The sequence below is a fragment of the Monodelphis domestica genome, chromosome 2, assembly GCF_027887165.1.
Source record: "Monodelphis domestica isolate mMonDom1 chromosome 2, mMonDom1.pri, whole genome shotgun sequence".
NCBI lineage: Eukaryota > Metazoa > Chordata > Mammalia > Didelphimorphia > Didelphidae > Monodelphis > Monodelphis domestica.
This window is the reverse complement of record NC_077228.1, coordinates 535,568,747-535,591,705: the sequence shown is the minus strand read 5'-3', so window position 1 is coordinate 535,591,705 and position 22,959 is coordinate 535,568,747. Positions and strand designations below refer to the sequence as shown.

The 22,959-nt window shown below is 43.0% G+C and overlaps 1 protein-coding gene across 10 annotated transcripts in view; it reads left to right on the top strand.

Moving 5' to 3' along the window:
• UBE2F (ubiquitin conjugating enzyme E2 F (putative)) overlaps positions 1-22,959 on the top strand; it is a 104,126-nt gene that overhangs the window by 2,321 nt on the left and 78,846 nt on the right. For 3 of the 10 annotated variants that reach the window (XM_016429353.2, XM_056820008.1, XM_056820009.1), the window contains exons 2-4: positions 7,276-7,376; positions 13,798-13,928; positions 14,037-14,113. The exons of 1 other annotated variant lie outside the window; for it this stretch is intronic. The gene's annotated coding sequence lies outside the window, so the exon portion shown is untranslated. Of the gene's footprint in view, positions 1-7,275; positions 7,377-7,683; positions 7,727-13,797; positions 13,929-14,036; positions 14,114-22,959 lie in introns of all 10 variants that reach the window. 6 more of the 10 variants (XM_056820014.1, XM_056820010.1, XM_007485897.3 and 3 more) reach the window with 4 other exon arrangements.

The window sequence follows — 22,959 nt, the reverse complement described above, 5'->3', positions numbered from 1 at the left end:
TTGTTGTCTCCCTTGTTAGATTGGGAGCTCCTTGAGGGCAGGGATTACCTTTTACCCTTTTTGTATGCCTAGTGCCTGGCATAAAGCAAGCACTTAAATAAATGTTTATTGACTGACTGACTCCAGAGCCAGTGTTCTTTTCATTGTGAAGGATCCCATTTTCACTTTGTGAAGACCATCTCCCATTGGTTGGAGGGTCTCCTAATATGTGTGGACTAGCAGAGAAGGGAAGACCAGGGCTGTGTCTGGTATGGAAAGGCTGCAGTGTGGTAGAGATAGGACTACTCTGATTGGTCCCTGAGGGCAGAAGTAGATTTTACCTTCTTGTAATCAATCAAAACCCATTTCTTTGAGGAACCAAAGGCTGAGAACAAACAAAGGAATGAAAGTCCTTGCCCTGGTGGAACTTTTTCCTGAGGGGGCAACAGCATAAGTAAATACTGGATGTGTCCACCAAGTAATTACTGAGTGCTGTATTACTTGTAATGCTGCAGCTTGGCATTTTGGATTGACAACCATCCCTTGTAGAAAGGTTAGTTCTGTCCCTCTCACACATCCTGATTGGATGTTTGTGCTCTTCTTAATCTTCCCAGGAAGCTCTGGAGGGAGTTTCCTATACAGATGGAATCACTGGTCACACCCAAACCATGTCTCTGGTAATTTGAGTGAGATCTCCCACTGTTTCTGGGACTGTCTCAGTCCAGGCTTCCTTTGGGAGCTGGTACTTGAGCTGGACCCTAGAAGCCCAGGTACTTGAGGGGACCTAGAGATGATAAAAGAACTTTCTGGTCATGGGGAGAGCAAATGCCCCCGAAACAGAGAGTGGGCTGCTTTGGCAGGGAGTGGATTTCTCTTACTTGAGGTCTCTAAGTGGAGACTGGGTAGCCTCTTATTGGGATGTTGAGAGAATTCTTGTTCAGAGTCCCGATTGGGCTGGATGGCCCTTTAGGACTCTTCCACCTCCACGGAAGGATTTGGGGTTCTGTCTGGGAAGTGGAATGTTTTGTCTTAAGAGTGGCTATTGTTGGATCCAGAGGTAGTAATAGCAATATCGAATGAGATGGTTTTTCTGAAGCACTTAGCATAGTACCTAGCACATACCTAGGTGCTATAGAAATGTTATTGTTATTAATAGCTTAAATGTCTGAGATGCTGGAAGTCCTGCTTGGAGAGCCCTTTTCTTCTCAGTAGTCTGTGATAGCAATTGCTTAAAAATGTCCTCCTTTTACAGGTGAGGAGACTGGTTCTGAGAGAAGTGATCTTGCCTTAAGTATCCTCGAGTTCTGTGGGCCCTCAAGGACAGTGCTCCTTACATTGCCCTTGCTGTGGGGAGAGAATAAAAAGGCCTAAACACTGACACAGCATTTACCTGTCCACAACTAGACTGGCCTTCTGGGAATCTCTTTGTTTTCTTACAAAAGTCATTGGGGGATTAAGAAAGCAGCAGCAGAGAGGATCCCCGATCTAAGGAAATGAAGTGAGAGGTGGGAGGGGTACTTTCTTTCACACTTTGCCTTTCCAGCTGTGAAACTGCCCAGTTGGGTCACCCTGAGGGTGTTATGTTTGTCTTTAACCAAGTTGGCTCTATTTCTGAGATCACGTTCATTCTGGAAACCCTTCCCTTTGCCTGAGAAGCAGTAGAGGGTAGGAGAAAGAATTCTGGTTTTAGAGTCAAAAGACCCAAGTTTGAGTCCTGGCCCTAAGCACATCCCTGTTGTATGATTCTGGGTTTGAACTTGATTTTCTCATCTGTAAAATGGTGATTAAAAAATACTTGTACCTTGATCTTTCTAGGCCTGTGGTTAGGAGGTGCTTGTCAAACCACACATTAAAAGTGACCTGATGATTTGCTTTGTGGGGCAGAGGACACTGGTGCTAATTCTGGAGGGGTAGCCAATATTTGGGATGAGTCTAAGGAGACAGAAAGAGCCCAATGAGTTTAAAGAATGGGCTGGAACCAGTAAGACAGTTTGACAGGAATTATGACTATCAGTCATTGATGCATTTAGATACTAAAGAACTGAAGAACACCTGGTTTTGATAGCAGTTCACATGGAAAGGACTTGAGGGATTGTTGAGTGTTGGCTATAAGCATAGATAGCATGGGTGCAGCTGCTAATGTGTAGTGATGCTGTCTTATTCCTGGGGAAAAGATAGTACCCACAGAATGGGAAGGTGTGTTGGGGAGGGGCTGAATCAAGGAGATCCTGAATCTGTATCCAAGATTTAAGATTCTGGTACCCTGGACAGTGGTCTCCGTCAGGGGGACTTTAACAGCTTAGGAGAGTTTTTAGAGGTGGGGGTCATGGGGTACAGTTAGGACGATGAGATGAGTGGTGAAGCCCAACAGAGGTCCTTAGCTTGGAGAAGAGAGGACTTAAGGGGACATGGTAGACACCTTCAGATATTTGAAAGATTGTTGGGTAGGAAAGAGGATAGGTTTGTTCTGTGTTAAACTGCAAAGTTGAGCCAGGCCCTCCTCACCTCTCCATTGTTGTAGTGGTACTCTTACTCTCCCTGTCTCCAGACTCTCTCTTCTCTCTAGTCTTATCTTTCAAACAGCTGTGAAATAGATGTTTGCCTAAATCACAGATCTGATCAGGTTACCCTTCTGTTCAGGTTAAGTCATTAGCTCCCCATTGATGTTATGATCAACACAAAGTTACTTTTTCAGCTTTTCATGCTTTAGTCTGCTTTTCCAGGCTTGTTACCCACAACTCCTCTTCACACATTCCAAGATCCAGCCCCCCTGGACTTCTCATTCCTCGTTAACAGGCCAGAGACTTCTTTCCTGCCTTTGCAGAGGCTGACCCCATGCCTAGAGCACTCCCCTGACTCCATTTTCAAGCTAGCTTCAAGGTTAGACTTGAGTGCCATCTCTTAAGAGGGCTTTCCTAATTCCACAGGCTGTTAGTGTGTCTACCCCTTCACCCCATCTCTGTATTTTTTTCTTAAATTTCTCCTGCATTTACTTAACTTTGAACCTATTCTTTCCCCCAGTGGCAGATTTTGTCTCACTTTTGTCTTTAATACATTGATGCTTAGTGAATGCTCCTTGATTGACTAAAGTTACAGGGCAGCAGCTTGAATATGAATGAGAGAGAAGTATATCTGCCCTGTTTGGAGCTGTCCAGCATCTGAACAAAAAACCTGATGCTCTTAAACAATCTGTTTCTGAAAATGTTGAGCCTTGGGCTGACCATTGGTTGATGGTTTTGAAGGTGGATTAGTGCATTGGAGAGGAGACTGAGTGAGGTGGACGCTGAGATTCTGACTTGCTGAACACGGGTCTTGGAGTCACGGTTAAAGCCTGGCTCTGTCACTTCTTTTCTGTGTCTGAATAAGTCATTTTTCAGATCATAGTTCCTCTCCCTAAAATAGAGAATGCTTGAGCTACTCACCTCACTGTTTTGTGTTGAGTGCCCCGTTTGTACGTTGCTCACTTGTTTCAGACTCTTCATGACCCTGTGGACCTCTGTTTCTTGGCAAAGATGCTGGAGTGGTTTACCATTCATTTCCTTTTCAGTGGCAAACAGAAGTGAAGTGATTTGACCAAGGTCACACAGCTAGGCTGGATTTGAACTCAGGTCTCCTGACTCCCAACCCAGCACTCTATCTCCTTACTTATGTGTAAATTAATCTTATTTCTTCTTCTTGTTCTTCCCACTCCATCAGGTACTCATTGCTCCTCATTGTCACTGAGGCTTATCCTGAGATGCACCTTCTGACCTGTTTCCCCCTCTAGCCCATACTAGTATGCTTGTCAGATTAGTCTTCCTAATGTGTAACAGCTTTGGTCACATTGAGATGCTCAGAAACCTTCCAAGGCTCCCAAGCCCATTCGCCTGACATTCAGGACCCCCAGTCTGTCTCTTCAGCTTTATCGCGTGCGACTCTCTCATCTGCTCAGTGGACTGGCCAGATTGGGCTAGATGTGCCCCCTGATTCACCCCCTCTGTACCTTGGCCAGGCCATTCCCCACTTCTGGCATGCCCCTCACCTACCCACCCTTCAAGGCCCTGCTTCGACTGTTGCCTATTCCGTGAAGCCTTATCTGATCTCCTGAGCCAGAAGTGATCGTTGCTTCTTTCGCATCCTCAGTGTCTCTGACGCCTCTCATTTGCAGATTGTGTTCTGCTAGTGTTTTTATTTGGCAGGTCACTTGCTCTTCCACTCTGGATTGTGAACCTAGTGCCAGGTAGCTTTTGAGGATATAGATCTCTCTCAGCTCCTTGCGTATATTAGGCGCCTAATGTTTGTTGGACTAACGAAGATATTTTTATATTCTGAACAATAGAATTCCAATGGAATTTAGTATATGTAAGTCCATTCCAAGGAAACATTGCCCGATCCTGCTTGTGGTAGTGGAAAAGCAGCAGGGCAGATAGTAGAAGATGGGAGTAAGTCAAAAACAATTTGTTCCCAAGTGGAATGGGCTTTTGGGGAAAGTGGCAAGCACCCTGGAGACCTCCTGCACACACGCCTGTCAGGGATAACTGGGCAGCTCTGCTCAGCTTGGGACTTGATTCCCCATAAGTCCTTTCATGTAAGAGTCTGCGGGTAGCCTGGATGGCTCATCGTTGTGCTGTCTTGTGGGCAACACGATCTCATGTGAAGACCCCTGGATTCCGACAGAGATCCTGCTGACCCCAATCCAGCTGTGTGACTTGGCAGGTCTGTTCCCTTCTGTGAGCCTTAGCTTCATCAACTGTAAAATGGGCATGATTAGTTCCTAACTCAGAGAGGGAATTGTTGAGCAATTCAGATGAGGTAATATTTCTTAAGCACTTTAGACACGTCATTAGGATGAGGTCAGCCCTGCCCTCTTCCAGTGGCTGGAATGATTCAAGATCTTGTGAGGTATTTCTCTATGGTTGAGCAGGAACTATAGCAGCAGGGGCCCTGTCCATTTACTGAATAGAGCAGATAGGTTCATTCCTGAGGAGTAGCTCCCCAATTAGACAGGGGAATCCTAGAGAGCAGAGACTTTCTTTAAATCCCCAGTGCTTAGGCCAGGGCCAGGGCTAAGCTTCCACGGTCTAGGAAGAGCTTAACAAATGCTTCTCGACTTCACCAATGATTTTTAGTTTTCTAAGATTCATTCCATTTCCATTTCCCACTGACTTTATCTTTCTGAATAGTTTTAAATGATAGAATAACATGTCATCTGGAGTGGTTTCTTTAAAAAGGCAGTGCCTTGGATGCACTTAGGTAGCTCAGTGGGCAGAGAGCCAGGCACAGAGATAGGAGGTCCTGGGTTCAAATCTGGCCTCAGATACTTCCTAGCTTTGTGACTCTCGGCAAGTCTCTTAACCCCAGTTACCTAGCCCTTACCTTTCTTCTGCCTGGAACCTTGATTCGAAGACAGAAAGTGAGAGTAGGAGAAAAAAAAAAGCAGTGCCTCTGCTTTGAAGTCAGAGGGGTAGGTAATATCTTTTGATTTCTTTGAGCACAATGCCTCTGAAAGTATGATTTGTGAGCCACTGGTGTGCATGGCTGAATTCCTCTAGCATTAGGGTTAAGGCAGTAAGAGAGAAAATTGCTTTAATTTTGGTTTTTGGCATGAATTAACAACTTACGTGAGACTTCATATACATACCTTAGTTTGTATTTTATAAATATATTATAAATTACATATTTTATGGATATTTTCTATAAAAAAACTGAAGCTTTACCTTTTCATGCTTCATCAGAAGTTTTAAAATTCAATACTTATTTTTATGTTTGTTCTTATCAGTCCAGATTTTTCTTTTGGCTCTTTGAAAAATGGTCTGCAGACAAGACACTTTTAAAAACATTTTTTTAGACGGAATCAGTTTATGTTAAAATGGTTTTATTTTGGAAGTGACATGGAAGAATCATTTCCTGATCTGTGGCTACCCTTCCTCTCCCCTCCCCACCTTCCTCCCCGCCCCAGCTTTATTGATGTTCTTTTAAAAAGTCTGCCACTTACCAAAGATCCCATCCTGCTCCTCTTCCCTTTCCCTGGCAAACACAGACGGCCAGTTCCAAACACAGTTGCACATTCCCTGTATTGTTGGCTATTCCTGACAACATATACCTAGTTCTTCACTTCTGTACTGAGAAAAGGAAGACACGTTTGTAGACAGTCCTGGAAGTCACAGCTGGTGACTGCTGTGATCAGAGTTTTGCTATTTTTCCATGTTGTTTCCTTTTTCATTAGTTTGAACTTTTTGTTATCTTGGTTCTGCTTATTTTGCAGCAGTGCATAGAAGACTCATGCTTTTTTTTCATATTCAATGCATAAAAGACTCATTAATTTTTTCACATTGTTTATTTCTTTTAGCAGAATATATATATATTCAGATGCTACAATTTGTTTCGTGGATGCCAAAGTGGAAAGTTCTCTACTTTGTTTCCAGTTTTTTTCTATTACAGAAAATACAGCTATAAATATTTTTGTAGCTAGAAGTATTTTTTCTCTACCTCTGACATCCTTGGAGACATAATAGTAATGTTATCATTGGTTTAAAGAGTACAATAGGTGTAATTTTGTGGCTTTTAAAGTATGATTCCAAATTTTTTTACCAGAACAGTTGAGATGATTCATAGCTCTATCATCTGTGTGCCTGTCTTTCCACAGCCCCTCCAGCAGCTTTCATTTTTGTCTTATACTCTTTTAGCCAGTTTGACATGTGTGGAGTCAAACTTCAAAGTTGTTTTAATTTGTAGTTATCTTAGTGATTCAGAGACTTCTTTCATATGGATGTTGATAGTTTATATTTCTTTTTTGGAGCCTTGGCCTCTGATCCAGGTGATGTGGATTCAAATCTTGTTTCTGATATACTGACTGTGTGACTCTAGGAAAGGCATTTAATACCCAGGCTGTTATATAAAGCTATAGTTGTAGAGCAGGTGTTGAGATGTCTTAGAAGGAGGGTTTCTTTACTTAGAGTTCCTCAAACCAATGACTGACTATTAAAAAGAGAAAGAAAGAAAACCAACTCTTCATAGTCTTTAACCACTTAAAATTGGGGAAATTCTTCTGTTTTTATGTGGTGGTATCAATTCCCACTTAAGACTTAGAAGAATTTTATCACATAACCCCCCCCCCCCATTTTATAGTTTTATAATTTCCCTCATCCCTGCTGCATTGATTTTTGTTCTGAAAAAGATATTTGAATTTTATGTAATCAAATGATCCTTTTTAATATTAATTGCCATATTCCTTTGTTTAGTTAAGAATTCTCTCCCAAATAATGGTTATAAGTTGTCATTTTGTAACTTTTTAATGAGGTGACTTTTCATGTTTAGATCATATGTCCATTTGGACCACCTTGCTTCACGAGTACCAAAAAACAAGTTGTACAAGTCTCTGAAGATAGCAAGTAACATTTAACTATTTCATCTAGACGGTAAGGGTTTGATTAGGGCTACTACTTATTTCTTGAATTCTAGATTGGGGGGAAAGCCTCACATAAATCTATATTTCTTTTCTATTTCCTGCTTCTCTATTGAATCACTTTCTCTTTGCCTTCCTTCAGGTTAGAGAAATCCCAAGAATGGATCAGGTCTTCTACCATCTCCCAAAATACTTATTTGTAATAGAGCTCATAGTCCACTAAGACCCTGAGATCCTTTTCATTTGAACTGTTGTCATGTACCCTGTATTTATGTTGTTGATTTTTAAAAAATCTCTCTTAATTATATAACACTTTATAGGTTGCAAAATGCTTCGTAATTTGCCTCATCTTTGAACCTACAGGTAGGCCCTTACATTTACTCCTACAAATTTTATCACATGTTAAGTTCATCCTACTGCTCTTGGCCACTGTCAGGATTTTTTTATGCTCTGAATACATCATCCAAATTGCTAACTCCTCTTCCTGGCTTTCTGGCATTTAAAAATCTGATAAGCTTGCCACCAGGAAGATTCAGAATACTGATAAGAATGTTGAGCAGTAGGTAGCCCGAGGCCTCTGGTGCTCCATTGGAAACCCCTTTCCAGGCTGATATTAGTCCACATCACTTTCAGTGAGTTCTACTATTCCACTTGCTCGCATTGTCATCCTGCCCACATTCTTCTGTCTTCTCTACGAGGATTTTGGGAGAGACTTAGTTGAAAGAAGTCTTTAGGGATTGTCTGTGCAGTAGTTCTCAGTGTGGTCCACAGATTCCTAGGGGGCTGTGAGACCTTTTCAGGGGCTCCACATAGTCAAAACTATTTTCATAATATTACGAAGATATTATTTACCTATTAAGATACTCTTCTGTCTTTAATATCTGTGCGAACAGATTTTCTTTGTAGACTCCACCAAAACAACATATTGCAACAGATTGAAGGCAGAAACAAATATGAGGATTCCTTTCTCTTTTCTTGCCCCCAATTTTAAAGAGACTTACAAAGATAGATAAACAATACTATTCTCACTCATTTTTTGTTTTAGGAAATAGTTGTGTTTTTTTTTTCATAAAAATGTTATTTATTTTAACATGTAGTGCATTTATCAATATTTTAAGATGTATTATTAGATAAATATTTTATAGTTTTTCTGTTTTGATTTCTAAAATGGTAATATTGATAGCTTTGTAGCCCACATAAACAAAAATTCATTGGGGCCCTCAATAATTTTTAAGAATATAAAGGAGTCTTGAGACTGAAAAGTTTGACAACAGTAATTCTCTGGTATTGCAAAGTAAGTAATGATTGAAAAAGTTTGTCTAAGCCAGTCTTGTTTTTGATAAGACTTGTAGAGATCCATCCCTTTCTGATTAATCACAAACTAGCTCTTCATTAATGTATTCTATTAGTTTTTCTAGGAATAAAAATAAAACTTACTTGTTTATAGTTTGAAGAACCTACATTTTTCCTATCTGAAAATTGGAATCACAGTTATTAATTTCCTGTTCTGCAGACTTCTCTTACCTGCATTTTTTTTAAACTCTTAGCTTCTATCTTAGAATCAATACTGTGTATTTGTTCTAAGACAGAAGAGTAGTAAGGACTAGGCAATGGGAACTAAGTGACTTGTCCAGGGTCACACGCTAGAAAATGTCTGAATCCAGATTTGAACCCAGGACCTTCTGTCTCTGTGCCTGGCTCTCAATCCACTGAGCCACCTACCTGCCCCTCCATTCTATGATTTCTTAGGGTTTACTGATATAATGTGTTCAGCAATCACATTATTAGCTGGTATTATTATGAGCTACTATTTATATAGTGCTTACTTAGTACCAGGCACTGTGCCAAGCACTTTACTTTTATCTCATTTGATCTTCACAGCCTTCTTGGGAGGTAGGTGTTATGATCCCCAATTTACAGATAGAGGAAGTGAGGCAAACAGAGGTTAAGTAATTTGCATAGGACCATACAGCTAGTATATATCTGAGACTAGATTTGAACCCAGGTCTTCCTGTCTGCTGGCCTGATACTTTATCTACTGTGCCACCATGTTGGCAAGTTCTTTACGTATTCTAGGATATATTTTCAATTTGGGCCAGGTGACATGACTTCACAGAGAGCAACTCAGTGAAAGTTATTTTATTGTGGGTTATAATTTTCTGCCAGCCAAATTTTGTTCCATACTTTGCCACTCAAAAAGAAAACACAGAGATAAATTCGGTTTCTCTTTCTCTTTTTATCATCTCATTTACCCTAAGCAGTGATCTTATCCCAGTTTTGATCTTGCTTCCAGTGTGACTTTTTAAAAAACACTTTTTTCTTGTCTTTAGCATTTATTCTTATTGTTGTTCAGTCATATCCAACTCCGAGACCCCATTTAGGATTTTCTCGGCAAAGATACTAGAGTGGTTTGCCATTTCCTTCTCCAGTACACTTTACAGATGAGGAACCAAGAGAAACAGGGTGAAGTCTCTTGCCCAGGTCCCATGGCTGGTAAGAATCTGAGGTTGAATTTAACTCAGGAAGATGAGTCTTCCTGATTACAAGCCCACTCACTGCTCCATCCACTTAGCTGTCTAGCATTCCTAACCATTTTTATTTCATTTTTTAAAAATCATTTGTCCTTGCTTCTTTCTTCCTTTTGTTTTCCGTTTAGAAATTTAGTTGGTGAATGCATTCCCTGCTCCCTCTTACTGGGATTATTCATGTTTGTGTTGCTGGCTAACTTCCTCCGTTTTATTTTAGATCTGTCTTACATGTCCTTTCTCTGAATTCCTTGTTAATCTAGGGGACATAGTTGACTAATTCACACTTTCTTGGCCCTATTGATCACAAATATTAAGGTGTGATGATTATTTTCTACCAAAGTTCCAGTAATTCCAACCTCTGCAACTAGTTTTTCCTGGTCATAATTGGTCCAGAAGAGCAGTTCCCCTCACTGTTTCCAATTAGGGAAGAATGCTATTATCATCAAGGCAAATTGATAATTTAACCACTGTTCTACTGTTAATAGAAACGGAACTGCAGATAGTTGAAATCAAATTTCCTTCCTTGCCAGCTTTGAAACTTCTGAAACTCATTTATTCATTTCCGATTTAGTCTGTTTGGACCTTAGCAGAGGTTGGCAAACTGGGACATCCAGGCCAGATTCTGTTTTTGTATAGCTTATGAGCTAAGAATGGTTTTTAAGTAAAAAATATTATTTTGCCAACCTGTGGTCTATAGTATACTTGTACCACAATTTTGTTTCTCTTCCTACATTAATCCCCTCACCCAAATATTCTTCACCACATTTCAGTTGGCCTTGAGTAGTTTGTAGTAGTTTTATCTTCCCAATAACCGGGGTGCCTCTGGTTCTTTAATCTTTGTGCTCCTCTGGCCATATTTGAGTCATGAGATAGAACCCACAAATCTTCAGTGATATGAGAAATTGGAATCATTTACGTTAAAATCTCTGGTTCCTTTTGCTTGCTGCCTACATGTTTTATGTTTGTGAGTAGAAATCTGAGGTTATTCGTATCACTCCTCTCTTCTTACTGACCCTCTGGCCTTAACAACTCTTCTTATAGCTTGGGGGCTCCTCTGACTGCTGCCTTAGAAGGCACACGTTGGCATTCTTTTCTTTCTTCTTTAGACTATCTCCAGGGAAATCGATTTTAATCTCCATTCCTGGCTAGAAATTCCTCATTTGTGTTTCTGAAGTCCTAGTTCATATATCTGTGCTCTGTTCTTAGGTATTTACTTCCCTCGCTACTGTATTTTAATGGAGCACAACTTTTTTCTTTTAAAATCCTTACCTTCTGTTTTGGAATTGATACTGTGTACTGAAGACAGAAGAGCAGGAAGGGTGAGGCTGTTGGGGTTAAGTGACTTGTTCAGAGTCACACATCTGAGGGAGCATTTGAGGCCAGATTTGAACACAGGACTTTTTGTCTCTAGAACTGGCTCTTTATCCACTGAGCCACCTACATGTCCCTGAAGCACCTAGACATGGATATACTCCTCATGCCCCGAAAAGTTTTAAATTTGTTTCATTTAGCTCCAGAGGCATAACTGAATGAAAGTTACAGGGAAAGAGCTTTTGGCTCAATATTAGGAAAAACTTAAAAACAACTGGAGCTATCCAAGATGAAAAATCTTTTCTTTGTTGGGCAGTGAGTTGCCCATCACTGGAAGGATTCCGGCAGTGACCTTGTCAGGGATTTTGTAGATGGGAGTTTTTCTGTCGTGCTTTGGGCTAGAGGACCTCAGGCAGCCCAGAGCAGAGCAGTTTCTCATCCCATCCAGCGGTTCCCCTGGCCTCTCCCTTCCCCAGTCCTTCACTCACCTTTTATTGAAACCAGGGAATTACAGGCTGGTCTTAAATAATAAAATGCAGCTATTCGAACCACAAACCAACTCCCCAAACGGCTGCCATTGAATTTTGTTATTTGGGACTGTTATGGTCACTTTCAGCACCTCCAAAGAAGTACGGTAGTACTTGCTCTGCTCTCATCAGACCATCTCCAGGCCGGTCTGGGCAGTAAAGGAGGACCGATTCTGTGTGGGTGCGAGGCCTGTCTCCTACGACAGAGTGTGATGTCTCCATTTGGGTAGAAGCTGTGGTGGCCGTCTAAAGCCGCTTCATATCAGAATTATAAGGGAGATGCGCTACTTCTAGTCGTGTGATGGGTGCTTTGCACCTCCAAATGCTGTATCCCAGTACTACTGTTCTGGCTCCATTGACCTACTTATGCCACATTCAGAAAAGCTGCGTAGAACTTCCTAGATGACTCAGCAAGCAGAAAACACAGGTTCAAGCATAAAAGGAACTGAAAACGAACTTGAAAGCCCTCCCTGCTCCAAACCTCCATCTTGGGCTTGTGGACTGGATTTGTTTGAACCTAAATACCAGGTCCTGCGGCCTGAGGTGTTATTTCAAAGTGGCCTCAGCCTTCCTTGGCAGCCTTTTATTCCTCAGACTTGCCTTTAAACCTGCTGCTGCTCTTCCTTCTTGCACAGAGCGTACGCGCACACACACACACACACACACACACACGCACGCACACACACTCACTCTCTGGTCTCATCTGAGGACTTAGAGCTCTGGGAGCCCCTTCCTCCTGCTGATTCAGTAGACTCTGGAGATGCTGATAGCTTAAAGACTTGCTTCAGGCTTAGGTGCAAGCTTTTGAGCTCATTCGGATCTTGATCAGGTCAGGGGCTGAGTACTTGATCCAGTCAGTCTCACCCTGATTGTCCTGTCCTGGAGCTCCTCTGAGCTTTAGGCAAAAAGATCAGCCACCCCAAAGTGTGAACTAAGGCCTTATCTAGCAAGCCCAGACTAGAATTCTGTGGGCGGGGGCTCTAGATGTCTCCACAGCTTTGCACACTCAGGGCTGCTCATCCGCTTTTCCATGTGTCCCCTTTTCACTCATGTATGGGTCTCACTTGTGGCCCCAAGAATGAAGCCTGCCCAGCAGCCTCACCCCAGTAAACTGACTTAACAGGTGGGCTAAAGTGAGTCAAGGGTAACTAACAGTTACTACTAGGGGTGTGCTGGTCTCAAGCACATGAATGAAGACTTGCCCCCCTTTGCCCCCCACGTAATGAACAGATAAGAATGGTCTCCATCAGCCATGGAGGTGGCCGAAACGTGTTCTGTGGAGCCTTAGAGCTTGGTCAGACTTCAGAGATGCCATAGTCATCCACTGCCTCCCAGTCTGCCGTCAGTTGTCCTGACTTTTGTTTTGCCACTGGTCCCTGGAAAGGAGAATGAGGCTGATGGCTTTGTGTGCCTGTGCATCACTTAAATGCAGTTCACACTATCTTGTGATGTCATTGTTCCTTTTGGAAAATAAAGGACAAAGAACAATCACAGTGTTGTTTGATTCTGTTAAATGTCACTTTACATCAGTTTATTCAGATCTTTTCATGCTTCTCTGTGTTCATTCCACATTATTTTAGCACAGGAATTTTACATTATTGTAATCTTATTCATTTACCACAATTTGTTTAACCATTCCCCAGTTGATGGGCATCTGCTTTGTTTCTAATTCTTAACTATCACAAAAAGTGCTACTATAAAGATTTTGGCATAATATGGGAACTTTTTCTCAACAGCTTCCTTAGGGTATAAGCCCAGTAATGGAGTCTAGTTCAGAGGATACAGGCATTTTAGTCACTTTATTTGTATAATTTCACAGCTCCACCAACAATGTACTAGTGTGCCTATCTTCCTACATAAAGGTTTTTTTCCCCTCATTCAACCACTTCCCTTCTTATCTTAAATGCATTAATTTTGCCCCGGCAGAAGCTTTTCAGTTTTAGGTAATCAAAGACTCTCTAGTTTATCTTTTGTAATTGCCTCTGTGTATCTTGTTGGGCTAAGAATATATTTCTTTCTCACAGTCTAGAGGTATTTTAGATGTGTTTCTTTTCTAATTTTTTCATAGTATGGTCTTTAATTATCAAGATTGCATATCCATTTAGAACACAGTGTGAGGTTTGGTCTAAGCCTAATTTCGTCCAGACGGCTTTCAAGTTTTCCCAGCAGCTTTTTATCAAATAGAGAGTTTTTCCCTAGGTAAGTTTATGTTTTCCTCTTCATCATACACTGGGTTATTGGGTTCTATTATTTCTAAATATCCCTTATCTGGTATGTTCCATTATTTTATCTCTCTATTCTTTTGAGTTGACTCTTGAAGGAAGACAGCCAAGGAGGGGGAGCATTCGATACGTGGAGGGGACAGCTGCTACTAAGAAACAGAGGTGAGATGGCATATTGTATGTGAGGAACAGCAAGTAGGCTGATATGGCTGGACCCTACATAGAGCCAGACTTATGCTTAGGAGGATATATTGGAGTGAGGAGACACTCGAGGCTAGGAGATAAGACAGAAAACTCTTACAGTTGTCCAAGTGAGAGGTGATTCGTGTCATTCATATTGACATCTAGATCACAGATCTTATTTGATTACCTTGAGGACAGGGACTCTGTCATTTTCCATGTAACCCCAGCAGCACCTACTTAGATGCTTGGAATATAGTAACCTTAATGTTTATGGAATTGCACAATTGTCCTCTATTCTTCCAGTTGCAAGCTGTTCGTAAAGGGGAAGGTTTACTTTAAGAGGATTTGGAAGTGAGGGGATAGGTAGGTAGCTCAGTGGATAGAGCACTAGGCCTGGAGTAGGGAGGACCTTGGTTCAAATGTGCTCTCAGACCCTGGACAAGTCACTTAACCCCCATTTGCGTTGCCTTTGCCCTTTTATCTTAGAGTTGCTACTAAGGCATTAAAGGTTTAAAAAAAAAGAGGATTTGGGAGTGGGACTGTACTTTGTACTGTCAAGACAGGCCTACAGAAACCCTTTTTGTTTTTCATCCTAATGCAAGCATTTTTCTGCTGAGAGACAGATAGAATGGTTCAAACTAGCACAAGTCTCTTCATGCTCCAGGCCGTTTTTCTTTGACATAAGTCACTTCAAAGTCATATTTTATTAAATTCTTAAAGAATGGAAATTTCCTGACAAGAATTAACTCGTTGCTTCATCCAACAGAAGAGAATCTTTTTTCTAAAGCCACCCAGTCCCTCTCTGACCACTCCCTCAGATTACTATCCTAATCCCCACTGGGATTGGGGGAAGCCTATCTCCCATTCTTAGTCTGGTTACTACCCCAAATCCATTTTCCTGACCTTAGCTTTGTTTTTTTAAATCCACTTTTCCTAAAAGAAAAGAGGTAGGGCAAAGAGCAAGGGGAAAGGAATTTAGTAAAGGGAATTGTTTCTCCTGAGAAACTGGAGAGAGATTTCTTAATATCTGCAGTTGAAACTAAAAATAAAGGTTTTATCGTGCTCCCAGAAACACATGAGCTTTTGGTTGTTTGATTGTACCTCTGCCTCAAACAGTGTACTTTTTAGTAAAAGTGGCCAATAGTACTATTAGACATGATTTTTCTAGGATGAAGATTCTTTTTTTCCATTTTTTTTAGATATTTTATTTTTCCAATTGCATCTATTTAACATGTATTTTCAGAAATTATAAGATCCAAATTATCACTTCCTCCCTTCCTTCCCTCCTCCCTGACATGGTGTAAGCAGTTTGATCTGGGTTATACATGGATGATCATGCAAAACATTTCCATATTGATCATGTTGTAGAATACTCATAAAACCAAAATCCCTAAATAAAACACAAAATAAAATAAAATGAGAAATAGAATGCTTCGATACTCATTCTGACTCCATCAATTCTTTCTCTGGAGGTAGATGACATTCTTTGTCATAAGCAGGGCAAAGATTCTTAACGTGGAGTCTGAGAACTAAGAAAAAAATCTATTTGGAGAACTATTTCATTGTAATTGGATTCCTTTGTAATCCCCTGTATTTTGTTTTGTACATTCAGAAATATCATTCTGAGAAGTGGTCCATAGGATATCATCAGGGATGCGTTAGGACACACTGAGCCAAAATTCCTTTTTTTTAATTTTATTCCACTTGTATTATCATGGAAAGCACATTTCCATATTAGTCATTGTTGTATGAGCACACTCACATATAACCAAAACCCTCAAATAAAACCACAAAAACACTGATATGAAAGGTAGTCTGCTTTGATCTGCATCTATCTGACTCCAACAGTTCTTTTTCTGAAGGTGTCAGAATTCCTATTTATAATCTCTAGTCATTTGTGAGTAAGAAGAGAGAGAGGACTTTTAGAGCTCCCTTCATTTTCTTTTGTACTTTATTCTTCCTTGATCCCAAGAACCATAGGAAAGAGTGATGGTGAAAAGAATGACAAACACCTTCTCTCTATTGGGCATACTTCATCTTTTTATATTAGACCTCTAGAGCTGTGTTTTCCTCACTAATAATGATCTTGTTTTTGAGAGGAGTCTGACAAGGTGCCCAATTTATGCTGTTCATTTCACAAACTCTTCCTTTTCCCAGCCAGTCTTTCACTGAGTCGGATTAGTCCAAATTCAGTCTGAAGGAAAACCTGTGTTTACTGGCACTGAGGTTTTAAGGCATGCGTTACAAAGTGATGTCATTCTCTTTAGATTCTTGGGACTTGCCAGTGTAATAGCTTTTTATTAATCAATGTCAGTAGATGAGTTATTTTTGGCATATGCTTAACAGCTCCCAAAGGTCCACTTATGTAGCAGCTCTCTTCACTTACAGTGAAGGAATGGGGGTGAGTGATGAGGCTAAGATGTAATTCTTCCAAAAGAATAGTTGGAGTTTATCTCGTAAGATGCAAATAACATTGATAGAACAGTAGCTCCCCAAAGCTCCTAACAGAAGTCGATACCCACTTAAGAATTCATTGGTTGGCATAGTATTTGGGAAGTGTCTTCTTTTTTCCCATTTAATAGAGATGGCATAGAGTAGTAGAAAGATCATCAGATTTAGAGTCAGAAAATCAATCAGTCATTATTTATTAACCTCTTGTGTTCCTGGAAATAAGGGACAGACTTTGAATTCCAACTCAAAAATTTACCATCTGACTGCAGGCAAGTCATTTAGTCTCTTTCAGCCTGAGTTTCTTCATCTATAAAATGGGGATCATAATGTTTATGCTACCTATCTCATAAAGGTGGTATAATAATACCTTGTATCATGTAACTGTGAGCATTTATTCTTAATAATACGCTTTGGAATTGTAAAGCCACCCTTGCTGCCTCTAAATCATTACAGTGCTTTTTGCCCAAGGAAGTGATCTAATGCTACTTTCAAGGGATTTGAGCACATTTGGAGAGTATGGAATATTTTTTTAAAGGATGTTTTGTTCTGTTGAGAGGAGTCAAAGGAAGTCTTTTCTCACATATAGGAGGTAGATCTTCTGTGAAGGGCCTGAGATCTGCATTCATGCCCATTTAGTGCCCAAGGAACTATCAGAGGGTTAGAATGGGAGGCTATTTTTAAACTGCAGAGCAAGAAACTCTAAGGCTGTGTTGGCAAACCTATGGCACATGTGCCAGAGCATGCCAGGGGGAGCTGCTGCCCTCCCCCTCTCCATGCACATCTAAGGACATTTCTTACATGACCTGTCCTCTGCCTAGTAGCCCAAAGGGAGCACTTCTTCCCCTATCTGGGGTAAAGCAGGGGTGCTCACATGCAGTGTAAGGGATGCAATTTGGGCACTCAGTCTCTAAAAAGGTTCTCTATCACTGCTCTAGGAGTTCCCTACCTTGGTTTGGCCTTCAGAGTCTTTCACAGTTCAGCTCCAGCCTACCTTTCCAGGCTGGTTATATATTATTATTCTCACATTTTCCTGTGCAACCAAGCTGGTCCATTACATGTTGTAACTCCTACCTCCATAACTCCTTACCCAGGCTGTTCCCTGTGACTGGAACACCTTCCCTCCCTGTCTCTGCTGCCTTTTGGAATTCCTACTCTATTCAGGGCTCCGTTCAAGTGCTGCCTCCTTCAGGAGTCTTTTTTCTGATACGCCCAATTGTGTTCGTTAAAGTCCTGCTCCCCAGTCAGAGTGAATGTATTTCTATATTATTTATCTCGTATATACTAATTTGTGTACATGTTGTTACACACACACACACACACACACACACACCCCTGTTGAATGTAGGCACCTGCAGGCAGGGACCGCCTTACTATGCATTTATATTTCAAATTGCCTAGCCCAGGTGCTTCATAGTTATTTACTGTTGGTTGATTGATTGATGGATTGAAGAGAGAGCGTTAAACTTCTCTTAAAAGCATTCCTGTAGCCCATTTCTTCTCTGACATTAAAGAGACATGAAGTTCTTCCCCGTGGCAGGGGAATGGAGATGAACCAGGGAAACGGAAAGGTTGGCCAAAGATTGCCTCTCTGTTGGAACTCGAGGCACAGCATGGGGCATTCATTAGAAACGAGCGGTCCAGAAATAAGCTTGAACTTTCTTCACTGTAGATTTGGGTTCCGTCCAAACAAAATGAAATTTGGTTTTGATTGGAATGTAGTACTTGTTGGTTTGTGTCAAGAATCCTGTCCTCTCCAGAGCATTTCTGCTGCTTGTCCTTGACGTGGGCTGGAAGGGTTCTGCTGGTGACCGCGTCAGCCGGTGAGTTATCGTCCTTTGTGGTGGAGAGGACTAAAATGATGGGATTCCTGGTAATGCCTTTGTCTAAATTGGATTTAAGAGGGGCGGAGTTACACCAAGTTGTCTGGCCTCACTCTCTTCCAGTGGCCAGACAACTGGCCATTGTCCAGGCAGGATGCAGGCACACCGTGGCATCTTCTGGGTCTGACCCGGCTCTAAGTGCTCCACAGTGCCTACTTCCGTTGCTTCCATGTCCTTTCTGCCAGGGGAAGTCTTCATGTGCCCCTAACCCATCAGTGCATTTGAAACCTGCTGGCTCTCGTCAGCCGGGTTTAGCCTGCCGGGCATGGCCACTGCATGCTACTCAGGTGAGAGCTGCGTGGCAGGTAGATACCAGAAGAGGAAGGCAGCCCAGGGCAGGGCTCAGCAAGCCGCCCCACCAGACTCTGTATACCCCACGTGGGCTATAGTAGTTGTGGCCTTCTCACCCTTACGGAACAGCTTGCTTGGGGCCATTGAAGACCAACTGAATGAGGACTTCGTTTTTTTCTCCAAAACAAAACCATATTTATTTCTAAATACAAAGTAGCAAATTAAAGGATTGCACATGAAAGCAAGAATCTCTGTTTCTGAATGAGGACTTAACCCCCCCCCCCCCCCCAACCTTGCCTTTTTGCCTTAGAATCGATGCTTAAGTATCCATTCCAAGACAAAAGAGCAGTAAGGGCTAGGCGGTTGGGGTTAAATGATTTGCCCAGTGTCACACAGCCAGGAGGTGTCTGAGACCAGATTTGAATCCAGAACCTCTCATCTCCAGACCTGGCTCTCTGCCCACTGAGCCACCTAGCTGCCCCGAAATGAGGACTTTAAAAACTGCCTTCCATTCCCATGTACCTTCTTCCCAGCTAACATACATCTTGGGAAGTCCATAGAGTTTTACTGACATTGTAGTTTTACGTGTTAGGTGAGTTCCAAATCCCTGCATGTTCAGGGAATTCTGTTCTTCTGAATAGGGCACTTTAGTATTCTTTCAACTACTTTAGGTCAATTTTAGGTTTTTAAGGAAAGGAGATTATTTGTCTCTAGTAACTTTAGAGTCATTGGAAGGAAAGGGAACAACTTTCTTCAAAAGTGGTTTGTTTATCCAGAATAGGAAAAAGAGATGTTTTTCTCTGTCTTCTGTAATTGTGATTCAAAGGCCCCTGTTGCCCCCTGTTTGTGAGGTGCGCATCCCCGGAGAGAGGCAGTCAAGAATATGAATGAGAAGCTGACTTAAGAATATGCAGGTCTTTGTCCCTGACCAGATTGGTTTGTAAATACTGCACAAATACATTCAATACTAGTGATTTTGTTTGCTTTTTTTGATTGTTTGAATTATAATTTTTTATTTTAAAAGTATTTCTAATTTGGTCGTGAATAGAACATGAGTGTAGGAGAGTTGGTAGCTAGAAGTGTGTGGATGCCCAGAGTCCTTTGCGACTTCCTACAGGGAGGGGATTGGTCAAGGAATCAAGATGGAGAGGAAGTGATCTTCAGAAGATGATTTAGCTTGGAGAAAAGTGGGGGTCTGGAGTAATAATAATAGTGATAATAAAGCTAACATAAAGATTCCACTCATGCCAGACTGCACTTGGCAATTATTTTCTCATTTGATCCTCACAACAACCCTGTGAGACAGGTGCTATTATCTCCATTTTACAGATGAGAAACTGAGGCAGACAGGTGAAATGACTTGCTCAGGGCCATATACCTAATAAGGCTTGATTTGAACTCAGGTTTTCCTGACTCTAGGCCCAGGCTCTGTGAAGAAAGAATTAAAATTCTCTTTGTCTATTTTGTTCATCAATCAAGAACTTAAAGTATCCCTACTTAACACTGAGTAAGTCACTAATAGAAAAAGTTCTCAACCCCAAAGGCCACAAGCACTGACCCCTGGGCAGTGCTGGGCAAATTGAAAGGCTGTGATTGGTTCCTGTGAAGAGGGGAAGAGACCAGAAGTGATGTGGAAAACGGGGTATAAAAGGTGAGACCGAAAAGAAGATTCATTCATTCCTGGTCTTTTGGGAGAGAACTTTATTGTGAATGGATTCCTGGGCTTTTTGAGAGAGACCTTTCCGTGGGGTCGTTCTGGGTTGGAGATTGCTGCGCTGGAGAGGCTTGTTGGGTGAGTGACTGGAGCTGAAGGAAGAGGCTTGTGTTGGTCGAACCCTTGCTGAAGACACCGCCAGGACCTCTGGCTGAAGAGACTGCCACACCTCCACGTGGAGCGTGGGACTCGAGGGCCCCGCCGCGTGGCGAGCTGGACCTCTTCGGACAGCTATTACAGGGTGTCTAGCTCGTCCGTATTTTCCACTTTTCCTACATTTCTCTTCTTTTACTATATTTGCATTATGTTACACTATTAAAGGCTACTCACAGCTCCATCATTTTACCTCTTACAGCTCTATCCACTGGGTCCTTAGCTGCCTCTAAGGCGAGGCAAGAAATGGTAGAGTCCGATTATAGCGAGCAAGTGCTCTGCCTTGGGAAGAGTCACAGTGACCAGAGGACGTAAGGATTTGAGCGGGCTCTCTTAGAGAGCCTGGACTGCTGGAAGGCCAATTGTGGCTTGAAATGAAATGCCTGAGGCTGCGATCAGACCGACGTCTGAGCCAGGGGTAGGAAGCTTGTGGTCTTTGACTTTGTCAGTGTTTCAAGTGCTCATGGGAGACGTTCCCTCTGCTGATGCTCTTCCCTGGCCCGTTATCATTTATAACCTTCAGGAGATGCCACAGTTCAGTGACTTGCCTAGGGTGTCACTGCCAGGATGTAGGCGAGTGCAGATGTGGAGCTAGGTTTTCCTGACTGCACAGCTGCCTCTGCGCCCCAGCAGAGACCCAGACGTGTAGCTGGTCGGCCCTCTGGCTGTCCAGGGGTTCCACACGTCTGTCAGCAGCGTTGCTGCTTGTGATACGGCTGAAGGAGCGCCTCTGGTGCCAGGTTTCTGTGCCTTACGACACAGAAATCGTGGAGGTAAACACGCGTTAGGAGGGCTCCCGAGCCCTCTTCTAGGGAAAAGGATGTCGGCAGGGCAGTGGAAACCCTTCGTCTGCACGTTGCAGCCTTGTCCAGTCCTCTTAGGCCGTAAACGTTAGAGAGGACAGAGCCCCGGCCCGGCTTCCTTCAGTGACCCAAACGTGGAGCAGACCGAGTTCAGCAGGCAGGATCTCCCTTACAGACGCAGGCCTCATCCGTCAAACACTCTGCAGTAAAGGAAGTCAGGCTGATGCAGGCTTCACAGCCGAGCTGCTGCTTCTGGCTTCTTGTCCAGAGAGAGTTCAAGGCTATAAGTCCATCATCCCCTGGGGGGGGGGGGTAAAATGAAGAGGGACTTTCAGTTAACCAGAGTTTGAAGACTTCTCATTGGCTAACGTGTTATCACAGTCTTCAAGGCCTTCCTGTGGCCCTATAGTGCAGCCGTTTGGTGGTCTTGCTCCCTGGCCCTCTCCTCAGCTGGCTGCCACACATGTGCTTCCACGAGGCCACTTGGGGCCTGCGAGTGGACTGCCACGCTGATGGGAGCGCGGCGGGAGGGGGCGGCCCAGTCTACTTGACTAAACCTTCAAGTGTCTTCTCCCTCCAGCCAAAGGGACCTGGAACTTCAAAAACAAAGTTCCCCTCCTGAACATGAAGTGTTCTTGCCTCCACTTCCGTCTTGAAACGTCATGTCCGGGAAGCCTGTCCCTCCTCCTCGGCCTTCTTCCGTGAATGCGAAGGGACTCTTCACCGGGGCCTATGTAGGCATTTTCTAGCGGAGAACTTTCCTTTCGGAATTCTCCTTGCTCCCTCTGCTGCTGAATTTCAGCTTTATTCTAGATCACATTAAATAGGATTGATCTTATTTTTATTTTCTATTTGGTAAAAAGCCTTGTGCAGCGCATCCGCCTGCTGATACTGACGGTGGGCTCAGGGGGACTCGGGCCACGGTCTTGGCTTCCTGCTGTAGCTCCCCCTCCCCCATGCGCTGTACCCCAGGGGCACCGCCCCCCCGAGGACGCCCCTCAGGACCGTCCACTTAGCTGACAGCCAATCCATAGAAATAGTCCTCTGTGGTTACAGCTGAGAAGACGTGAGTGTGAGCCCAGTGCACTCCCTCGATTGACATTTGTCTTTTTGTGCATCTGGCAGCTTTGTCGGAGCTCAGACTGGGCAGCTCTCACTGTGCCCAGCACTGCTTCGTGTATGGTCGGTTGTCCAGGCCCTTCTCAGGGCACCGTGGTTGGGTCTGACCGTGTTTGTAGAAGAGGGGACGCATGGCAGAAAGATGCACTTAAAGGGAAGGGGGAGCCCTTGACCAGAGGCCCCCCGGGGCTGAGGAGGTGGGGAGATGTCTCCTTTGGGATGACCCCGGGGAGTCTCCCCAGCGTCCTCTCGGGGTGCGCTGTGCAGCGGTCAGCGGAGCTCTTCTGGGACCCGCCGTGGCCACAAGAAAGTGCAGCCAAAGCGCTCCTCGGGTTCTCCGAGTCGGGCAGCCTGACTCTTCCCTGCGAGCGGCTCCCAGTAAGTCCTTTCTGCTTGACCTGAGGTAACCCCTGG